The 16140-nt window shown below is 37.6% G+C and overlaps 1 long non-coding RNA gene across 1 annotated transcript in view; it reads right to left on the bottom strand.

Moving 5' to 3' along the window:
- The window catches only part of LOC116439841, a 45128-nt gene extending 43050 nt beyond the window's left edge, over nt 1-2078 (bottom strand). Inside the window, exon 1 of the long non-coding RNA XR_004238320.1 lies at nt 1985-2078. This is a non-coding gene — a long non-coding RNA (uncharacterized LOC116439841). The remainder of the gene's footprint in view (nt 1-1984) is intronic.
- Nucleotides 2079-16140: the final 14062 nt, after the last annotated feature.

Genomic DNA, 16140 nt, shown 5'->3' with positions numbered 1-16140 from the left:
TGAGGTTTTGTAAACTATCTCACAGGTGCAAGCTGTTTGTGTCCTTGTTTTCCACACTGGGAAAAATATTTTGGAAATGGATGTTATGCTGCTCAGCCAATCCCTCTGGGAGGCGGATGGTCAAGCATCCAATGGTTTTACGCCACCCTTGCGAACAACGCTGTATAAGCTGAATTATATAATTAAATATAGCCATTTCTGGCCTTTGAACCCCATCCTGGATCGGTGTCGTTCTTGGTATAACAGCGACATTTTTCTTCCTGTATTACTGCTTTTTTTTATTTAATAGTTACATCTGGACTAATAATAATTCACTGATGAAACTGTTAAGATGCTAATGATAAATTAGTTTACATATAAGTTGTTTTTCTTTTTCTAAAACATGATTTTGAGCATAATAGTATTTCCAAAGTGCATATGTAGTGTACATGGAGTGTAGTCAGTGACTGGGCAATGTATTCACTAAGAGAGCTTATTTTGTCAGGGATCGTACTTATCACTGCTTCACTTCTCTAGAGTGATTAAATCTTCTTTTTTAAAGGGTTATGTTCTAGTTTGTTGAAGGTCAGTCCAGTCACATAGACTGTTCCAGCTCTAATACAATGTGACTAGCTGACAAAGAGTTTTTAAGAAGTTTGCTACCCTTATTCACAACTAAGAGCAATCATGGTAATTCTCAGGTTACAGCAATAACTGAAGCATACTTTATTAGGTTTATGTTGCATGTGCAGTAGCCACAGCTACTTGGTATTTTTTTGTGAAAAGGGGTTTTTTTTGTTTGGTTGAGGGTTTTTGTCTGTTTGGGCGTTTCTTGGCTTTTTTTACTAGACTTGAAATAGGTTTCCACATTATATTTTTCAGGGTTTGGGTTTTGCTGACTTTCTCTATTGGCAGTAATAGTCTCCTAGTTTGGAAAACACAACTGTCAATTACTATGAAGCAGCTCTGAGTTGCTGATTGTTGCCTTTGGCTAGAAGGGTGGATGACACTGGAAGATCTCATAGGATGCTCAATGAAAAAGTAAACACAGAAGAAAATGAGAACTTGTAAGTGCCACAGAAAGAACAGAGAACTCACTGATCAGGAAAAATAAAACAAACATTTCCAAAGCCTCAGAATGAGAGGCAATTTTAATTAAAACTATTATGTCCTATGGAATAGAAGTCAAAGCCCACCCGATTGCTTTTTGATATTTACAGAGAAACCAGATGGATTTTGTAGCACAGAAGATATCAGAAGACTACAATTAAAGATGGAAATATCATAACAGATCTTAGATATGAAAATCTCTCTATGAAAAGTTCTGGCCAGCAGGTATTTTTTTGTGAACTAACGTTAGCCTCAAAGTGAGCATCATATAGAATTTCTGTGTCATACTGGATGATATAACTCCCTTGGCAGAAAAAATAAGAGACAAGGTCAATAAGTATGAAAAAAGAGCTGCAAATATTTATACATCTTGGAAACAAATAGTCTGGAATTTTTCCACTACTAAACACAACAGAACTGATCATAATTGGCAATTTCTGATTCAAAAGGTAATGTCATCATTTTGTCAGTCTTTACTTCTGTTGATAATTCCAAATTATGCTTGCAAACAGGGAATTATTTTTCTGCCACAGAACTTTTTCTTTTTTAATGTTTAATGCATATATTTTAGATCACATATCATATTTTCTGGTTACCAGCAGAATGGATATGCTTCTATTGTATAATATATAAGTGTACAAGACACATCAAAAGGCTTATACATGAAATGTTGTACTGTGTAACAGCAATGATTCTAAACCCTGGTGCTTTAGTCAGCAACCAAATACTGAAAATCTGAAAAAGGAGGAATTGCAATGTTTGCCTGGGGTTAAGTGGGCCAACCATCTGGTTTTAAATATAGCAAGACAGTAAAATTTGCTTTTTGTGTTATCATGAAAGCAAAAGCAGCTGCAGTGGAACATACAGGTGGGATATTCGAGACAGAGAGACTAACCTTCTTGTACAGTGCTGGAATGCTGCTAATGAGTCTTCTGAGAATAAAACCAATGTTCATGTAGAAGCAATTTCTGACTCTGTCAGTCAGTTTCACCCTGGATAAAGACAAGCAACACTCAGAGTACTTGCTATTGCTTCTGTCAAAAACAAAAATAACATTGAAACTCATAATAAATTCTTGTGTTTAGTGAAATATTACATGAGCCCAGCCAGTCACAGCAGTAGGCAAAGATGCCAGCTTTGGCTTTGTTCACTATCGGCATTTCTGTCACATCTCATCAAAGGGACCCCCCAAGTCTTTGTTCCCCTGTCCTTCTCTTATAGCTCCCATGCTGGGTCTCCATGATGAGAGTCATACTCTAATCAATCAATATCTGCTACCACTGCTTCTAGCTGAAGAACAGTGTATCACATCACCAGTCCTTCTGTTAATTAAAGTGGATCCTGCTTGTGACATTTATACAACAGATTAAAAGATAATGTAAGAAAAAAAGGCTTTTGTTAAGCTGCAGCTTCATTCAGCTCTTCACCATGGGAATTTTCTCTAATTCAACTGTTTTACATACACTATAGCAAGAATAATTAAGCTGAAAGGGAACAAAGAGTCAACTGACATGACAACTGGTGGATATCTTACTGAACAGGGAGCCTCCCTAGAGCTGGCGAAATGGAAACAGATCCAGCACAGTATCTCTTCTCCTGGATTTCTCTGTTAAGCCCCTGAATTAAGCAACTTTGTCCACTCAGGCTATTGCCTACTGAAGTAAATGTCCAGGACTGTTCTCTGACATCCAAGTAACTCATACAGAACAGCCCACATCATATACCGAATATCTAAACCCTTGAAAATGAGATGACCTCAGTAAAAAACTATTTCAAATGCCCATAGTCTTTTTGACTACCGGGAACTGGTACAGTTTAAGCAGCAGAAATTTAAGTGTATGGGAACATTCTTTCACTGACACAGTTAATTATAGTAAGAACCAGTGATTGCTTTCAGTAGATAGAAACCAGCTAAACTGATTGGTAACAAATTCTCACAGAATAAAGCAGGAGAACTGGGTCCTAGACTGACTATGATTTCTATTTCATAAGGCATAACCTTCGCTCTTTCTATTGATGGTAATCTGTAACACCATACAGAATAAAAATTCTGAGGCTAGGAGAACTTAGCTTTAGCATGCACTTTTCACACTGTAAAAAGCAATGAACTCATATTTACCAAGATATCTATTTCATATACATAGCACAGAAACCCATCAGTTTCAACTCTTTCAAGAGTTTGTGAGAAATAGAATGACTTGTAAGAAAGATTCTCAGTTTTGCACCTTAACGTGGAGAATCTCTGATTTCTTTAAAGAAAGTGAAAATCAGTAATTGAAACTGAAAAGCTGGCTTCAAATTTCTATTCTGATGTAATGAGACTGTACTCTAATGATCAGCACACCACAGCTCCTAGGTGTGCACATTGTGAGCCAGACATTTTCAGACATATGGAGTGAGTAAATCTGAGCTGAATATTTTTATGAGTTCTTGTTGCATGTTTTCTTCCCAAATGCTTCCTGAACATAAGGACTATCTCAAGATGAATTACTTTTTTCCTCCCTTCCTAATGCCTCCTATAGTCTTACTGAGCTCAACATGTCAGAAGAATAGATGGGCTAAAAGGAACAACAACAAACAAACCAAAAACCCCACAGATTCATGAACTGTCTGCACTTCACCTTTATAGAAGTCTTTCTATGGCTAATGTGCCTGACATTTTTCCTGTTCTGGCGCTGGCACACTAACCCCTTTTCACGTCCCCAGAGGTTTACATTCTCAAAGTGTTGGTAGATCTTCAAAGTCCTGGATCCATTAATAAGCTGTGCTGAAAGCTTTTGCAATTGAAATTCATCAGATGATCAAAGTCTTCATTTGAAGCACTCTGAGAATTACTCATATAGTGAGAGGTATTCAACAAATTCCTCCCCCTGTCAAGTGTGCACTGTAATCACTGAACTCATGGAAAAAAAGGAGACACATTCGTCCCAGAGACATTTTCTGATCATACCTTTGTACAAGTTTCTAGCCCCCCTTTAAAAGAGATTGAGGTCCCAGTTGAAGATGGGCACCTCTGGCAGTCTCAGGAAAGGTTTTTAGCTTCTTTGAAATAAGAAAAATTATTTCTACCACCAGCATTTCCTCTCTGCTTTCCTGTGGTTAATTCCTAAGTATCTCATTGGTTAAAGTGAGGCTCTCATGCTTGTGTATCTATTTCCTGAGAACTTCTCAGTCAGGGGTGCAATGTACCTAAAAGTGAGGTTTTGCTACTGCAAATTCCTCTGGGAATCTTAACCTTAATGCCTGTTGCTACTCACTTCATGACACGTCTTTTTGGAGATTCTCTGGATGTCAATGAAACTTGCCCCCAGACAGCCCGGAAAAACACCAGAGAGAAGTTCTATCTTGTGCCTCTCTTCAAGTTTGCAGTATTAAGTTCATGACCAGTCATCCCAGAATTAACAGTAATTATCCTTATTGCATGATATTTATTACAGTGGGAAAACAAACATATAAATACCAAACAATTTCTAGTAGAGCAGAGTACAAGTCATGACCTGTTTCAGTTTGGGAGCACACTTGAACTGTCCATTTGCAGTGCATAAATTGCAAAGCTCTGATGGAGTATTGACTGATATAATCAACGAGATTTTGTAGCACTCTCTAATATTTCAGGCGCAGCTGAGCTTTACTGAATTTTCTCAAGTGTTCAAAAAATTACTGAAAGCCTGAATGAATGCAAAGTAGCACATGCATTCCCCATCAGATGGTTACCAACAGTGTGACAGCTATATTAAGCAGAGATAATTACTGCTTATAATCCAAGAGACAGGATTTTTTTGGTGCATATGTTTGTTCATACAATGATTACCATGTATAAGAATGAGGATACAAGGCAATAACAGATTTCTTCCCTTTGGGAATGTTTGTGAGTCATATTACAATAAAAAATGAGTTCTTTTTGCACATGTACATAAAAATGCCACTTATTATGTAAATTCAGTCTGCCCGGCATTAACTTACCTCTGTTATTGAAAAACACTTCAACCTAAGGGCCCCAGGTCCACACTGCGGGGGTGCAGCTGAATGACTTTCCTATCACTCACATAAAAATAAATTAATTAAAATGGAAGTGATCATGAATCAAGGCTACGAAGAAATTTTTATCCACATAAACTGTCTTAATATAGCCTAATATATGCAGAAAGTCTATCTAATTACCATAGCACATTGAGATTTCTGGGATGGCACAAACACTCAAAATAAAGCAGAGTGATTATCTAATTAATGTTTAATTGTAGCTACCAGTTATTGTCCATCAAGTCTCTGGGTGCATATGCCTCCTTTTTTCTTGTCCAAACATAAAAGTTCCAAAGACTTACAAAAGAGTTTGGGGTTTTTAGAGGGATTTTTTTTGTTGTTTGTTTGTTTTTTAAAAGGCAAGCTCAGAGAACGAGAAAAAACCTACTTTGTTCTGCTAATCCACAATTCAGGGATGGCCCAGATATTTGGCTTCAACTTGTCTTTGGAGTGGAGCTGTGCTTTAAAATTTTTAAAGTCCTCTTCCACAGGATTATTTTGTTCCTCTGCTAAGAACGTCAAAATAAATTTTAACCTTTTCTATTTATTTTTAAAATGTGATGTACTTGTTTACTTTAACTAAAACAACTTTACACTGTAATATATGTGAAATACAAAGCTAGGGCTTTACAACAAACCAAACATTATGAAACAGTAACTTAAACAACTTGGTAGGACCATTAAAATATATATATAAAATTTTGTTGATTTTTTTTAATTGGGGGGTTTTATTTTAATTATTATCAAATATTTTATAAGGGAGAATGTAAAAGCAATTTTGGTTTAATATGTTATAAAATACATGTAGGCTGGTTTTTTAAATTAATTAACTCACTATAATTAATTTCATCAGTGGCTAAGCCACAACTCTTGAGACAAGTGGTGAAAAGAAATTCATGAGACAAAAGTAGAATTCAAAGTTCTATTCCTGGCAAGATCTTGGCTGGTTAATATTAATGCTTCCCACATGTGCAAAGTCTTATGTGTTATAGATGTCTGGATACAGCTGAGCTGCTGAACAGTTCTCTCAAGGCTGTACTTTAGAAGGATTCAAAAACTCCATTTTCCTCCAACCTAGTCAGGCAGATAAGAAACACCCTACACAGATTTGCAGTTAGCACCACACTGAGGACATGGTGGGTCACCACCTCACTTTAAAACAGTGCCAAGAATGCACACTTTGGTTGAAGGAGATAGGGGCTTCTCTTTGAGAAGGTTCATATCCATTGCTCTGTTCCACCAGAAGGAATGCCCAACACTTAAGTCCATGAGCTATTCTGAATTAGGGTATTTTCCACACTCCTCTCATTATGTCCCCTCTTGGGTACAGCTGTTGGCTGATTTCTGGGGCGTCTACCCAAAAGGGTCTCATGCTCCCCATGCTCATACAAGTTGCTGCATAGGTAGATCAAAAGTCCATCTAGCACAGGAGCCTGCTTGCCATGCTAGCCATGAACTGTTACTCTAAGAAAAGTAATGTGAAAGATGTGTAAGGCTTTTCTCTAACACTTTCCCCACTCCAACTATTTTTGACATAATAAAATTAATGTAGTCATTTACCACCTTTTAGATCACAATCAGGGCCATCACTTTTGTGACTGTAGATTTCTTAAAGAAAAAATTACATAATTTTTAAAAATACACCTTACAGAGCTAAGCCATTAAAATATTAGAAAATAAAATCTCAAGGATTCAGTGAGCCCCTCTTGAATATGTACAATCTGATATGTGCATGTCTGTAATGCAGTGCAAAATGATTGACGAATGAAAGCAAGCAGTAATTATTCCTCTCAATAAAGGAGTAGCTTAAAGTACATTAATAATTACTGAACCATCTAATATTTTACCTACATCAGGTAAATTATGAGCAAGGAAAATTAGTAGGATGCCTCCTCTATAATCAAGAAGAATATTTGGTGACAGTGGTTATTATTATCAAAACCATCTTCATTGAACAACTGCACTAGTGACAAATTATGTTTATATTTGTATTGATCACACTTATTTACCATGACAACAGTAATACTGTTAGTGTTAAGCACAGCTATTGTTATGCATTTACATGGTACTTCACAAACACATGCTTAAATACCTGGCACAAGTTTTTTTTCCATTAATAAGTTCAATAATATTCAACATAATCAGTCCAATATCTACCCTAAAGGACTAACAATCAGATTAAGCAAGAGAAAAACCAGATACAGAGTGATAATTTACATAACAGATTACCTGAGGAACTACTGGGGAGAATGGAAAATTAGGAAGGACACCTGAAAGAATTTTGAGATTTAATAGAGAACTGGAAGAAAAGAAAAAAGCTCACAAATAAATAAATTTAAAAAAAAAAAACCAAACCCACACTATAGAGGAAAGAGAATGGAGAATGGTAGAATCAGCAATAACAAAACAGGCAGAAAAGGAGAAAAGAGACTAGGCAGGGATATGAAGGTGATTACTTGCCACGTCAGCTAGCCAGAAGCTAATTTACTGCCACTGTCTGTATAAACACTCAGCCCCCACAAACGGTGGGTACTTTTAGTTCATTCATTCATTTCCTGGTGTTCTCACTATAAGCTGAACACACAGACACACAAGATGTTGACCTGCAGCAACTTGTAATTGCTGATTAGCTGTCCTGTATCTTGCACGTATGTCTGACCTTTCAGATGCTTCAGATGACCCTTCATGCTCCCGAAGACCCTGTATGACAGAGCATGAACTGTGTGGCCATACCCGCTGGGTAATCAATTCAGTAAGTTAACGTGGTTAAGATAACACCTAGCAATTTCTCCACTGTGGACAGGTTCTTAAATGGTTTATATAACCAAGGAACAAACATAGCATTTGTTTAAATAAAACATTGGTTTTTCTCAGTTCAGCACAAGTTTTAGAATATACTTCCTCTGCAATTTTATATTCCTACCCTATAGAATTACAAAACCATAAAGTGTGCTATATTGGAAGGGATTTCTTGAGGCCATCCTGCTTCTGCTCAAAGCACGGCAAATTAAGCAGGTGGCTAAGGGCATATTCTGTAAGGTTTTGAGTATCTCCATAGATAGAGAATCCACAACCCCTCTGAGCAGCCTGCTCCAGCATTTAACCAATCTCACAATAAGAAATTTTCCTTCTTTCTAATAATATTTTTCAGCATTCCAACTTATATTATATTCCAAGTTATAGGCAACAGCAAGGGCTCCCCATGGCCTGTTCTTCTCAAGGCTGAAAAATCCAGCCCTCACAGTCCCTCCTTGTACTCCAAGTACTGAAGTCCCCTCACTGGCTTGGTGACCTCAGTATGTCAATGTCTTTCTTGTACTGGAAAGCTCAAAACTGGAATGAAATGTATTTTCACAAGTGTTGAATACATGGCAATAATCAATTGCTTTGACCTGCTGCCTACACACTTGTTGTCCAGTATGAGGCTGTCCCTCTTTGCTGCAAGGGCACAGCAAAGACTTACCTTGAACTTCCTCCCCACTAGCACCCTCAGGTCTTTTTCTACAAAACAACTCTACCTTCTCAGGTGCAGAAATGCACTTGCCTTAGGAAACAAATAATCACCCAAACTCACTGCAGAACTGGGTATTTCTAGGCTGTTACTTCAGAGAGCTTTGAATTGAAAACTACACTGTTCTGAGTTCTCAACTCTGTCATGAGCAGAGTTCATAAGCAGAAAGGAGATATTTCTAAAGTAAATTTTTAATGCTATTTTAAAAAACAATGGGGATTTTTAAGCAAGTTTAAGAGAATAGTTCAGCTTAATTTTCTTTTAGTACCATAGTTAGAAATTAAATATCAGAATTGATAAATGAGATCATTAACCTACTGTACACTGCCATCATTGCAAGATTTTCATATCGGTATAAATAAAACTCAAAAAAGTAAAGAATTTAGGTGCCTCCGAAACAAAATCTCAAGCAGAAAAAAACCCCAAAACTGTTAGAGGAAAAAAAACAAGTATATTACCTCACCTTGTACATGACCAAAACTCTCAGGCCTCTCTGAGTCACCTCTCGCTCTACTCACAACAGTCAAGATTCGGGTGCAATTTCTTGCAAATACTTGAACTGGAAGTGGCATGTAAATAACACAGTAGCACTAACTTTCCAATCTGGTTGCAGAAATATGGACCAGAAAGTATGAATTTGAATCAGTAGACCTCCATTGCACAGACGAAGGCAAGATTGTATCCACAGGTATGGATATATCCATGGATGTTGATGACTTCGTACTATGTACTCAGTAGCATGACCTAGACCGTGGGCTTTTGAAGAAAATGATTAAGCAGCAAAAATTTATGTAAGGAGATACTCAATTTTAAGAAGCATTGAGAGACATAGAAAATACTTCAGGTGCAATATCCAGATATAGAAGCACAGAATAGTTATGGTTGGAAGGGACATTTAAAGATCATCTAGACTAGCACCCCTGCAATGAGCAGGGACAACTTCAACTGGATCAGGTTGCTCAGAACTCCATCCAATCTGACCTTGAATGTTTCCAGGGATAAGACATCTATCACATCTCTGGGCAACTTGTTCCAGTGTCTCACCACTCTCATCCTAAAAAAATTTATCTCGTATATCTAGTCCAAATCTAGTCTCTTTTCATTTAAAACCATTACCATTTGTCGTATCACTACAGACTCTGATAAAAAGCTTGTCCCTGTCTTTCTTATAAGCACCCTTCAAGTACTGAAAGGCTACAAAAAGGTCTTTTTAAAGCCTTCTCCATGCTGAACCCCAACTTTCTCAGCCTGGTCTCATAGTAGAGGTGGTCCATCCTTCTTACAATTTTTGTGGCCCTCCTTTGGACTCACTCTAACAGGCTGATGTCTTTCCTGTGCTGGAGACCCCAGAGCTGGATGCAGCACTCCAGGTGGGGTCTCAACAGAGCAGAGTAGAGGGCCAGAATCACCTCCCTTGACCTGCTAGCCATGCTGCTTTCCATGCAGCCCAGAATTTGATTGGCTTTTTGGGCTGCAAAAACACAAAACACATGCCAGCTCATGCCCAGCTTTTCATCCACCAGTATCACCAAGTCCTCATCAGGGCTTCTCTCAGTCCATTGATCCCTCAACCTGTACTGATACCAGTGTTTTACTGACCCAAGTGCAAAACTTCATAAGCTCTTCCAGGTCTCAATCGGGTTCCAGGTTCTATATGCAAGAGAATACGTGAAAAAATACAAATTCAGGCTTAGAAATTTTAGAAGCCAAATACTCATTTCAGAAGGTACTCTGTACTCCATAAGCTGGAAGACATTATATTTTTCTAAGGTCACCCAGCCCTGACATTATAAAGATCAATAGATCTTGACTGAGTTATAAATTCACGAAGGTTGTACACTTATCAGCCATGTAGTTCTTCTATGAGGAGTTAGCATGAGCTATTGTAACTCTTGAACCGACAGTATAGTGGAAATAACAATAAACGTTCTCCCAGCACAGGTTTTTTTCCTTTCTCATTGATGTGCATTTATTGTAAAAACTTTTGAAAGTCTCCAGCCAGGAACTAATATTGTTCCCCTTATGCCCATCAATTCCCTAGAATTCCCTTTATCTATACTGTTCAACATTTTTAACTCTCACACAGCAATTTTTCCTAAACAGTGACAGTGTCATAGCTGAAGATTCCAAACAGTCATAGAAAAGGGTATAAATTCCGCTGTCAAAGAATAACAGTTCATAGAGTGATACCTATATCACAAAAAGAGCAAAAGCATTGTGTAGTCCTTATACGCCCCAAGCATCCAAATACTAAATTGGTTAAAACACCTTTTGGCCCAGCATGAGTGAGGCATTATTTACTAAGCCAAGAACAGATAAAAGCACAAGCTTCTCAGTTCCAAGCCTGACTGTGAGTGAAAATGTGGAAGGCACAGTCATTCATCCACCTACTAAGATTAAACCACTGGATGAAATATCACTGTTATTAATTTCTATGGTGCCTAAGCTTCCATTATGGCCAGTGAAAAGAGAGGTCTCAGAGCTCAGCCTAAAGAAGACCTGTTCATCGCCCAGATGAAAAGCTGCTTCAGCACTATCTGTATTAATTAGATCCCCCTTAACATTATGATATGTAGCTCGCATATAGATATGTGCACTGCAGACACCTTATAGTCAGGAGTCTGAACCTGGAACAGAACCCTGCTTTTTGTCTTCTCTCATTAATTTTTTCTAACAAGAACCAAACTCCAATTTGTTGGCACTCGGGAGAAAAAATGGGATCAAGTCTGGATTTTCCTACTAGTGCTTAAGCATAGACCAAGCAGTACTGTGAAATATTGAATAAGATATGGTTAGATATATTTTGCGTCCTTGATTAGAGCTTTCACCCACAGTCCTTAATTCAGTAGCCAAGCAATTTAAAGCTAAACCCCTAATTTTCAGGTATTGGAGTATAAATCTAACTAGGGAAGGGCAATATTCTCCCAGATAAGAAAATAAAGCCAGAAAGAAAGCACAGCAGACTCACAGTCAACAAATCTTAACACAGGCAAGTCAGCACATTGGAGTTGCTGAGGAGGCTTACAGAAGCTTTCTCCAAAGTGTCCTTTGTGAGATCTGTCAGCTTGTCTTGTCAGCTCTGAGCATCATGCAACTGCATATGCTACTCCTGGTGAGGGCAAATGCGCCAACTGAAAACATCATTGCTTCCAAGTCTCAAAACTGCTTTATTTCAGAAAATCATAGAAGAAAAGGTCACCTTGAAAGCTACAGTGTAGAGAGAAAGGCAAGTGTCAGGCAGGCACAGTTCCATCGGAGAAAGGCCAGAAAGATATAATCTGGAAAGCAGATCAGGGACTTGCCTAGAAGTGCGAAAGCTGACGGACCCTACTTTCAGCTGTGCCTGCATTGCAGTGGGCACAGTCGATAACAGGCATCACAGACAAACTTCACAGCATCCTGACTCTGTTCCTGGGCCAAGTCCCAAATGTGGATCACAGCAAAGCCTGGAGGCAATTTTGGCAACAAGTTGAAAATTATCCCAACAGGCTGCCACCAGCTGAGTATTGCCAGCCTATACAGCATGCCTGCTACTTTTTCTCCATCTTTGATGTGCACCTTGTGCTGAGTACTTCAGGCTTATCCAGAAATGTCTGGGTTGCAGCCAGACCTTTGGCAGGGAAGCAAAATGGAGGAAGCATGACAGAAAAGCCACCACAATTCACCATGAATGGTGGAAAATTCAGTCATGGCACTGAATGCACATTTAATGCTTTTTACTTGAAAAGTGCAACACGATATGTGCATTCCCACTACACACGTGATCAAATTTTACTTTGCCATGTTTATGCCTTTGATGTCTCTGTCTTTTATGTCTTCAATTCTTGTTGCAGGGTGAGCCTGTCCAATTTAACGTTTTTAAACACTTAATACATTGTAAGAGGCAGGAAAAAATTTGGGCTAGGGATATATATTTGGGAAGAGAATGTGAAGATCTGTGAATAAGTGTTATTTTTCAACCCACATCTTACACCTCTCCTTCAGCTGTTGAGCAGCTTCTTGTTTAACAAAACAGCAACACTTCTGGGACCTGAAATGGTGTCAGTGGGTACAGATTAGTAAAAAATAGAACATTTGATAAAGAAAAAGAAAAATATCTACCCCAGATATTCTACTCTAGGATCTCAAATAAAAACTTACTCTGTGCATATTTTACCCTCTTCCAATGCACCTGCTTTGACCTTTTGCTTTTGAACAAAAGCAGGAAGTTAGATCTGAAAGATTCCTAAGCCATCGTCTTAAAAATATGCAGTCTCCTCAGCAAATACCATTATATTTACGGAGCTACAATCTTGACTTTTGTTCTGGACTGACCCAGTCTTTAACCACAACTTTATTATTTACTCCATTCTGGAAAAAGAATTAATAACTGCTTTTGTGAGAACAGCAAAGTAATCACAAGTGGTTGAGACAACTTCCTTTTAAATGCGTTTAAATTTAAATTTGAAATATTTTTACAAAAGTATCGCATGTATTAGTAGCAGCATATTTCTTAGGTCTGATATGTTAGATTAATAAAGGATTTCCCAGTGTTTTCAAGGAGAAATTAATCTCCTTTTTATTTCACCTGAGCAAACTATTCAGTCATATGATCCCTTGTAAATTTCCACTCTAATCTGTATTTAGTTATGTCTTTGAACTCGGGTATTAACATCAGAAAAGTATAGCTTAAAGTGACCATACCTCTCAAGCCAAAAACATGTAATATTGCTCATTAATGTGAGAGGACGATCTCTTCATTTTTAGATTATTAAAGTAGAAAAAGGATTGGCTAGTACCAAACTTCTTTTTTAATAACTTGAGATAATAGTCACATGGTTTAAAGATAAAGTGGAACATCACTTTCTTTTGTCAGTATAAATCACTGTGATTTATATAAGGTTTTCCCAGAGAATAATTATGCACAAAAAAAAAAATCCTCGTCATAGCTTTCTGGAAAATCTAGTTCAAATTCCTGGAGCCCTTTTACTCTGTAGTGTTTATCACCTTGATTGGTACAGAACAGTAAATCTCAAGAGAATGCTGTAGGTACTATTTTACCCACTGACTCTTTACGGGGTTTAAAAGAATACTGTAATTAGCAGATTAAATTCTGTGTTAATAAATGCAAAATTGTGCCCATTGGGGAAAAAACCAATCTTAAATTGCATGTAGTGTGATGAGTTCCAAACTAGTTAATTACCACTGAGGAAAAAAACTATCTCTACACTACAATGAATAATCTAAGAAAATTACCCATAGTGATCACACAGGAAAGCAAAATGCTTAAAATGGTTAGGAAAGGAATAGATACCACAACAGACAAAAATGTTATTTCACCATTCAATTCTGTGATGCACTTGCATCTTGCAAATCATGTGTAGTTCTGATTCTCACATCTCAGAAAGGAATATAGTAACTCTAGAAGACGCATGAAGAAAGCTGAAAACTTTGTCAGACAGTTGTGGTGGGTTGCCCCAGTCAGCAGCTAAACACCCACCAGGTCATTCACTCACCACCATCCCCAGTGGGATGAGGGAGAAAATCTGAGCAGCAAAAGCTGAGAAAGCATGGACCAAGATACAGACAGTTTAATGAGTGAAGCAAAGCTGCACACACAAAATAAGAAATTTATCCACAAATGGGTGTTCAGCCATCTACAGGAAAGCAGAATCTCTACATACTCAATGGTTACTTGAGAAAACAAACCCCATAGCCATGAACTCATTCTTTCCCAAGCTTTTATCACTGAGCATGATGGCGTATGTATGGAATATCCCTTCGGATATTCCAAAGGGGTATTCATCCTGGCTGTGTCCCTTCACAGCTTCTTGTGCATCCCCAGGCTTCTCACTGCCAGGATGGGGTGAGAGGAAGAAAAGTTTTGACTCTCTGCAAGCACTGCTCAGCAGCAACTAAATCATCCCCGTGTTATCAACCCTGTTTAGATCACAAATTCACAGCACCATACATGCTGCTATAGAGAAAAATTATTAGCTCAGTCATAGCCAATAAAAAAAAAGAAAAGGTCCAGTATAAGAAATGACCAAATAAACTAGATCATCAAGTTAAATGATCAAGAAGATGACTCAAAATAAATAAAAGAGGAATGCTTTCATACAGTATGTATTTAACATATTGAATTAGTTGCCACAAGTTGCTGTGGCTTCCAAATGTTATATCTATTCACAAAACCATTAAAAAAAAAGTACAAATCCAGTAGTAGCCAGTAAATGCAACAACAACAACTTGATCAGGTACAGATTTCCCTATACTTACAGATCTGCATAGGCAAAGGGAACACACATGGGAAGAACTCCCACATAATCTCCATATTCATATGTTGTCACAAAGGTATCCCCTTTTGAGTTATTTGGATAAAAGACTCCTCTCACTTTTGAAAACTGAAGATTTCAGTTTCCTTTAAAAATGTGAAAGAAGAATTATTTGTAAAAAGCAGTGAGATATCCATTGCAATGACCTTTTAAAACATAAGGGTGTTTTCTTTCTCACCTGCTTATCCCATTAGTCTGCAAACTGACCCAGAGACAAGAGAAAACACATTTATGCCATTCCATGTCTATCTCATTCTTCTTCCTCTCCCTCTCTTTCTGTGTGAAATATCAGTTTGCTATCATTTTTATTTTCACATAGTTACATAGCTACCTGGAGCTAATAAGAATTATGCTCTTGCAGAGCCCAGATGAGAAAGGGCATGTGAGTTCCCTTTATAGAAGCATATGACATTGATGCAGTGGACTGCAAATAACATTGAAAAGTTCAAAGTGAATGAACTGAAAAATATCTTAAATTTCTTTCTGATCTGGTGATTTCAGCAGTTCCATGTATCAGGGAAAACATAAACAGTAAAGGTCTTGGTCTCATAGAAGTCAATGCTAATTAATTCATGAAAGTCCTATGACCTATATTAACCAGGACATCAAACAATGACTTCTGACCTTAAAATGTTTGAAGTTCATGTCCATTTTTTATTTTTATAAATTAAATTGATGTGATTGTTTTTTCTTACACTCAGTTTCATGATAGATCTAATTAAAGCTACAGTCCCTAAATATAGTTAATATATTCTCTTTTGACTGAATTTTTAGCTGCCTGAAGTCCATCTATACTGACCTTGTTACTGATGGCACAGACTGAACCCTGGTTACTAGGACAACTTTGGGCACTGGCTCATATCAAGGCTCTTTGTATAATGCAATCCCCTGCAACAAACTACTCTTTCTTCCATACCCAGATTTCTACTGCTCAGTTTGCTGCTTGAAATCCATGACTGAATTAACACATGCACTGTGAAGATTATTGACAGAACTGTGTCTCTGAAGGAAAACAAGAAACAAATTTGACAGTGTTATATGTACCTAGTGAAATCCCATTCCTACCCGGGCTAAAAATGTCTTACTGATTTTATTAAAGGAAATCAACCACCTGATTGTTAGAGATCATTTGAGAGATTTTAATAGTACTGACTTTTGAACACTAGGCCATTGGTTTAAGCACAGTCTTGAGAAATAATGACCAAA

The sequence above is a fragment of the Corvus moneduloides genome, chromosome 2 (genome assembly GCF_009650955.1).
Source record: "Corvus moneduloides isolate bCorMon1 chromosome 2, bCorMon1.pri, whole genome shotgun sequence".
Classification (NCBI taxonomy): Eukaryota; Metazoa; Chordata; class Aves; order Passeriformes; family Corvidae; genus Corvus; species Corvus moneduloides.
Note: the sequence above shows the minus strand (reverse complement) of the source record. Positions and strands in the feature narration are given on the sequence as shown.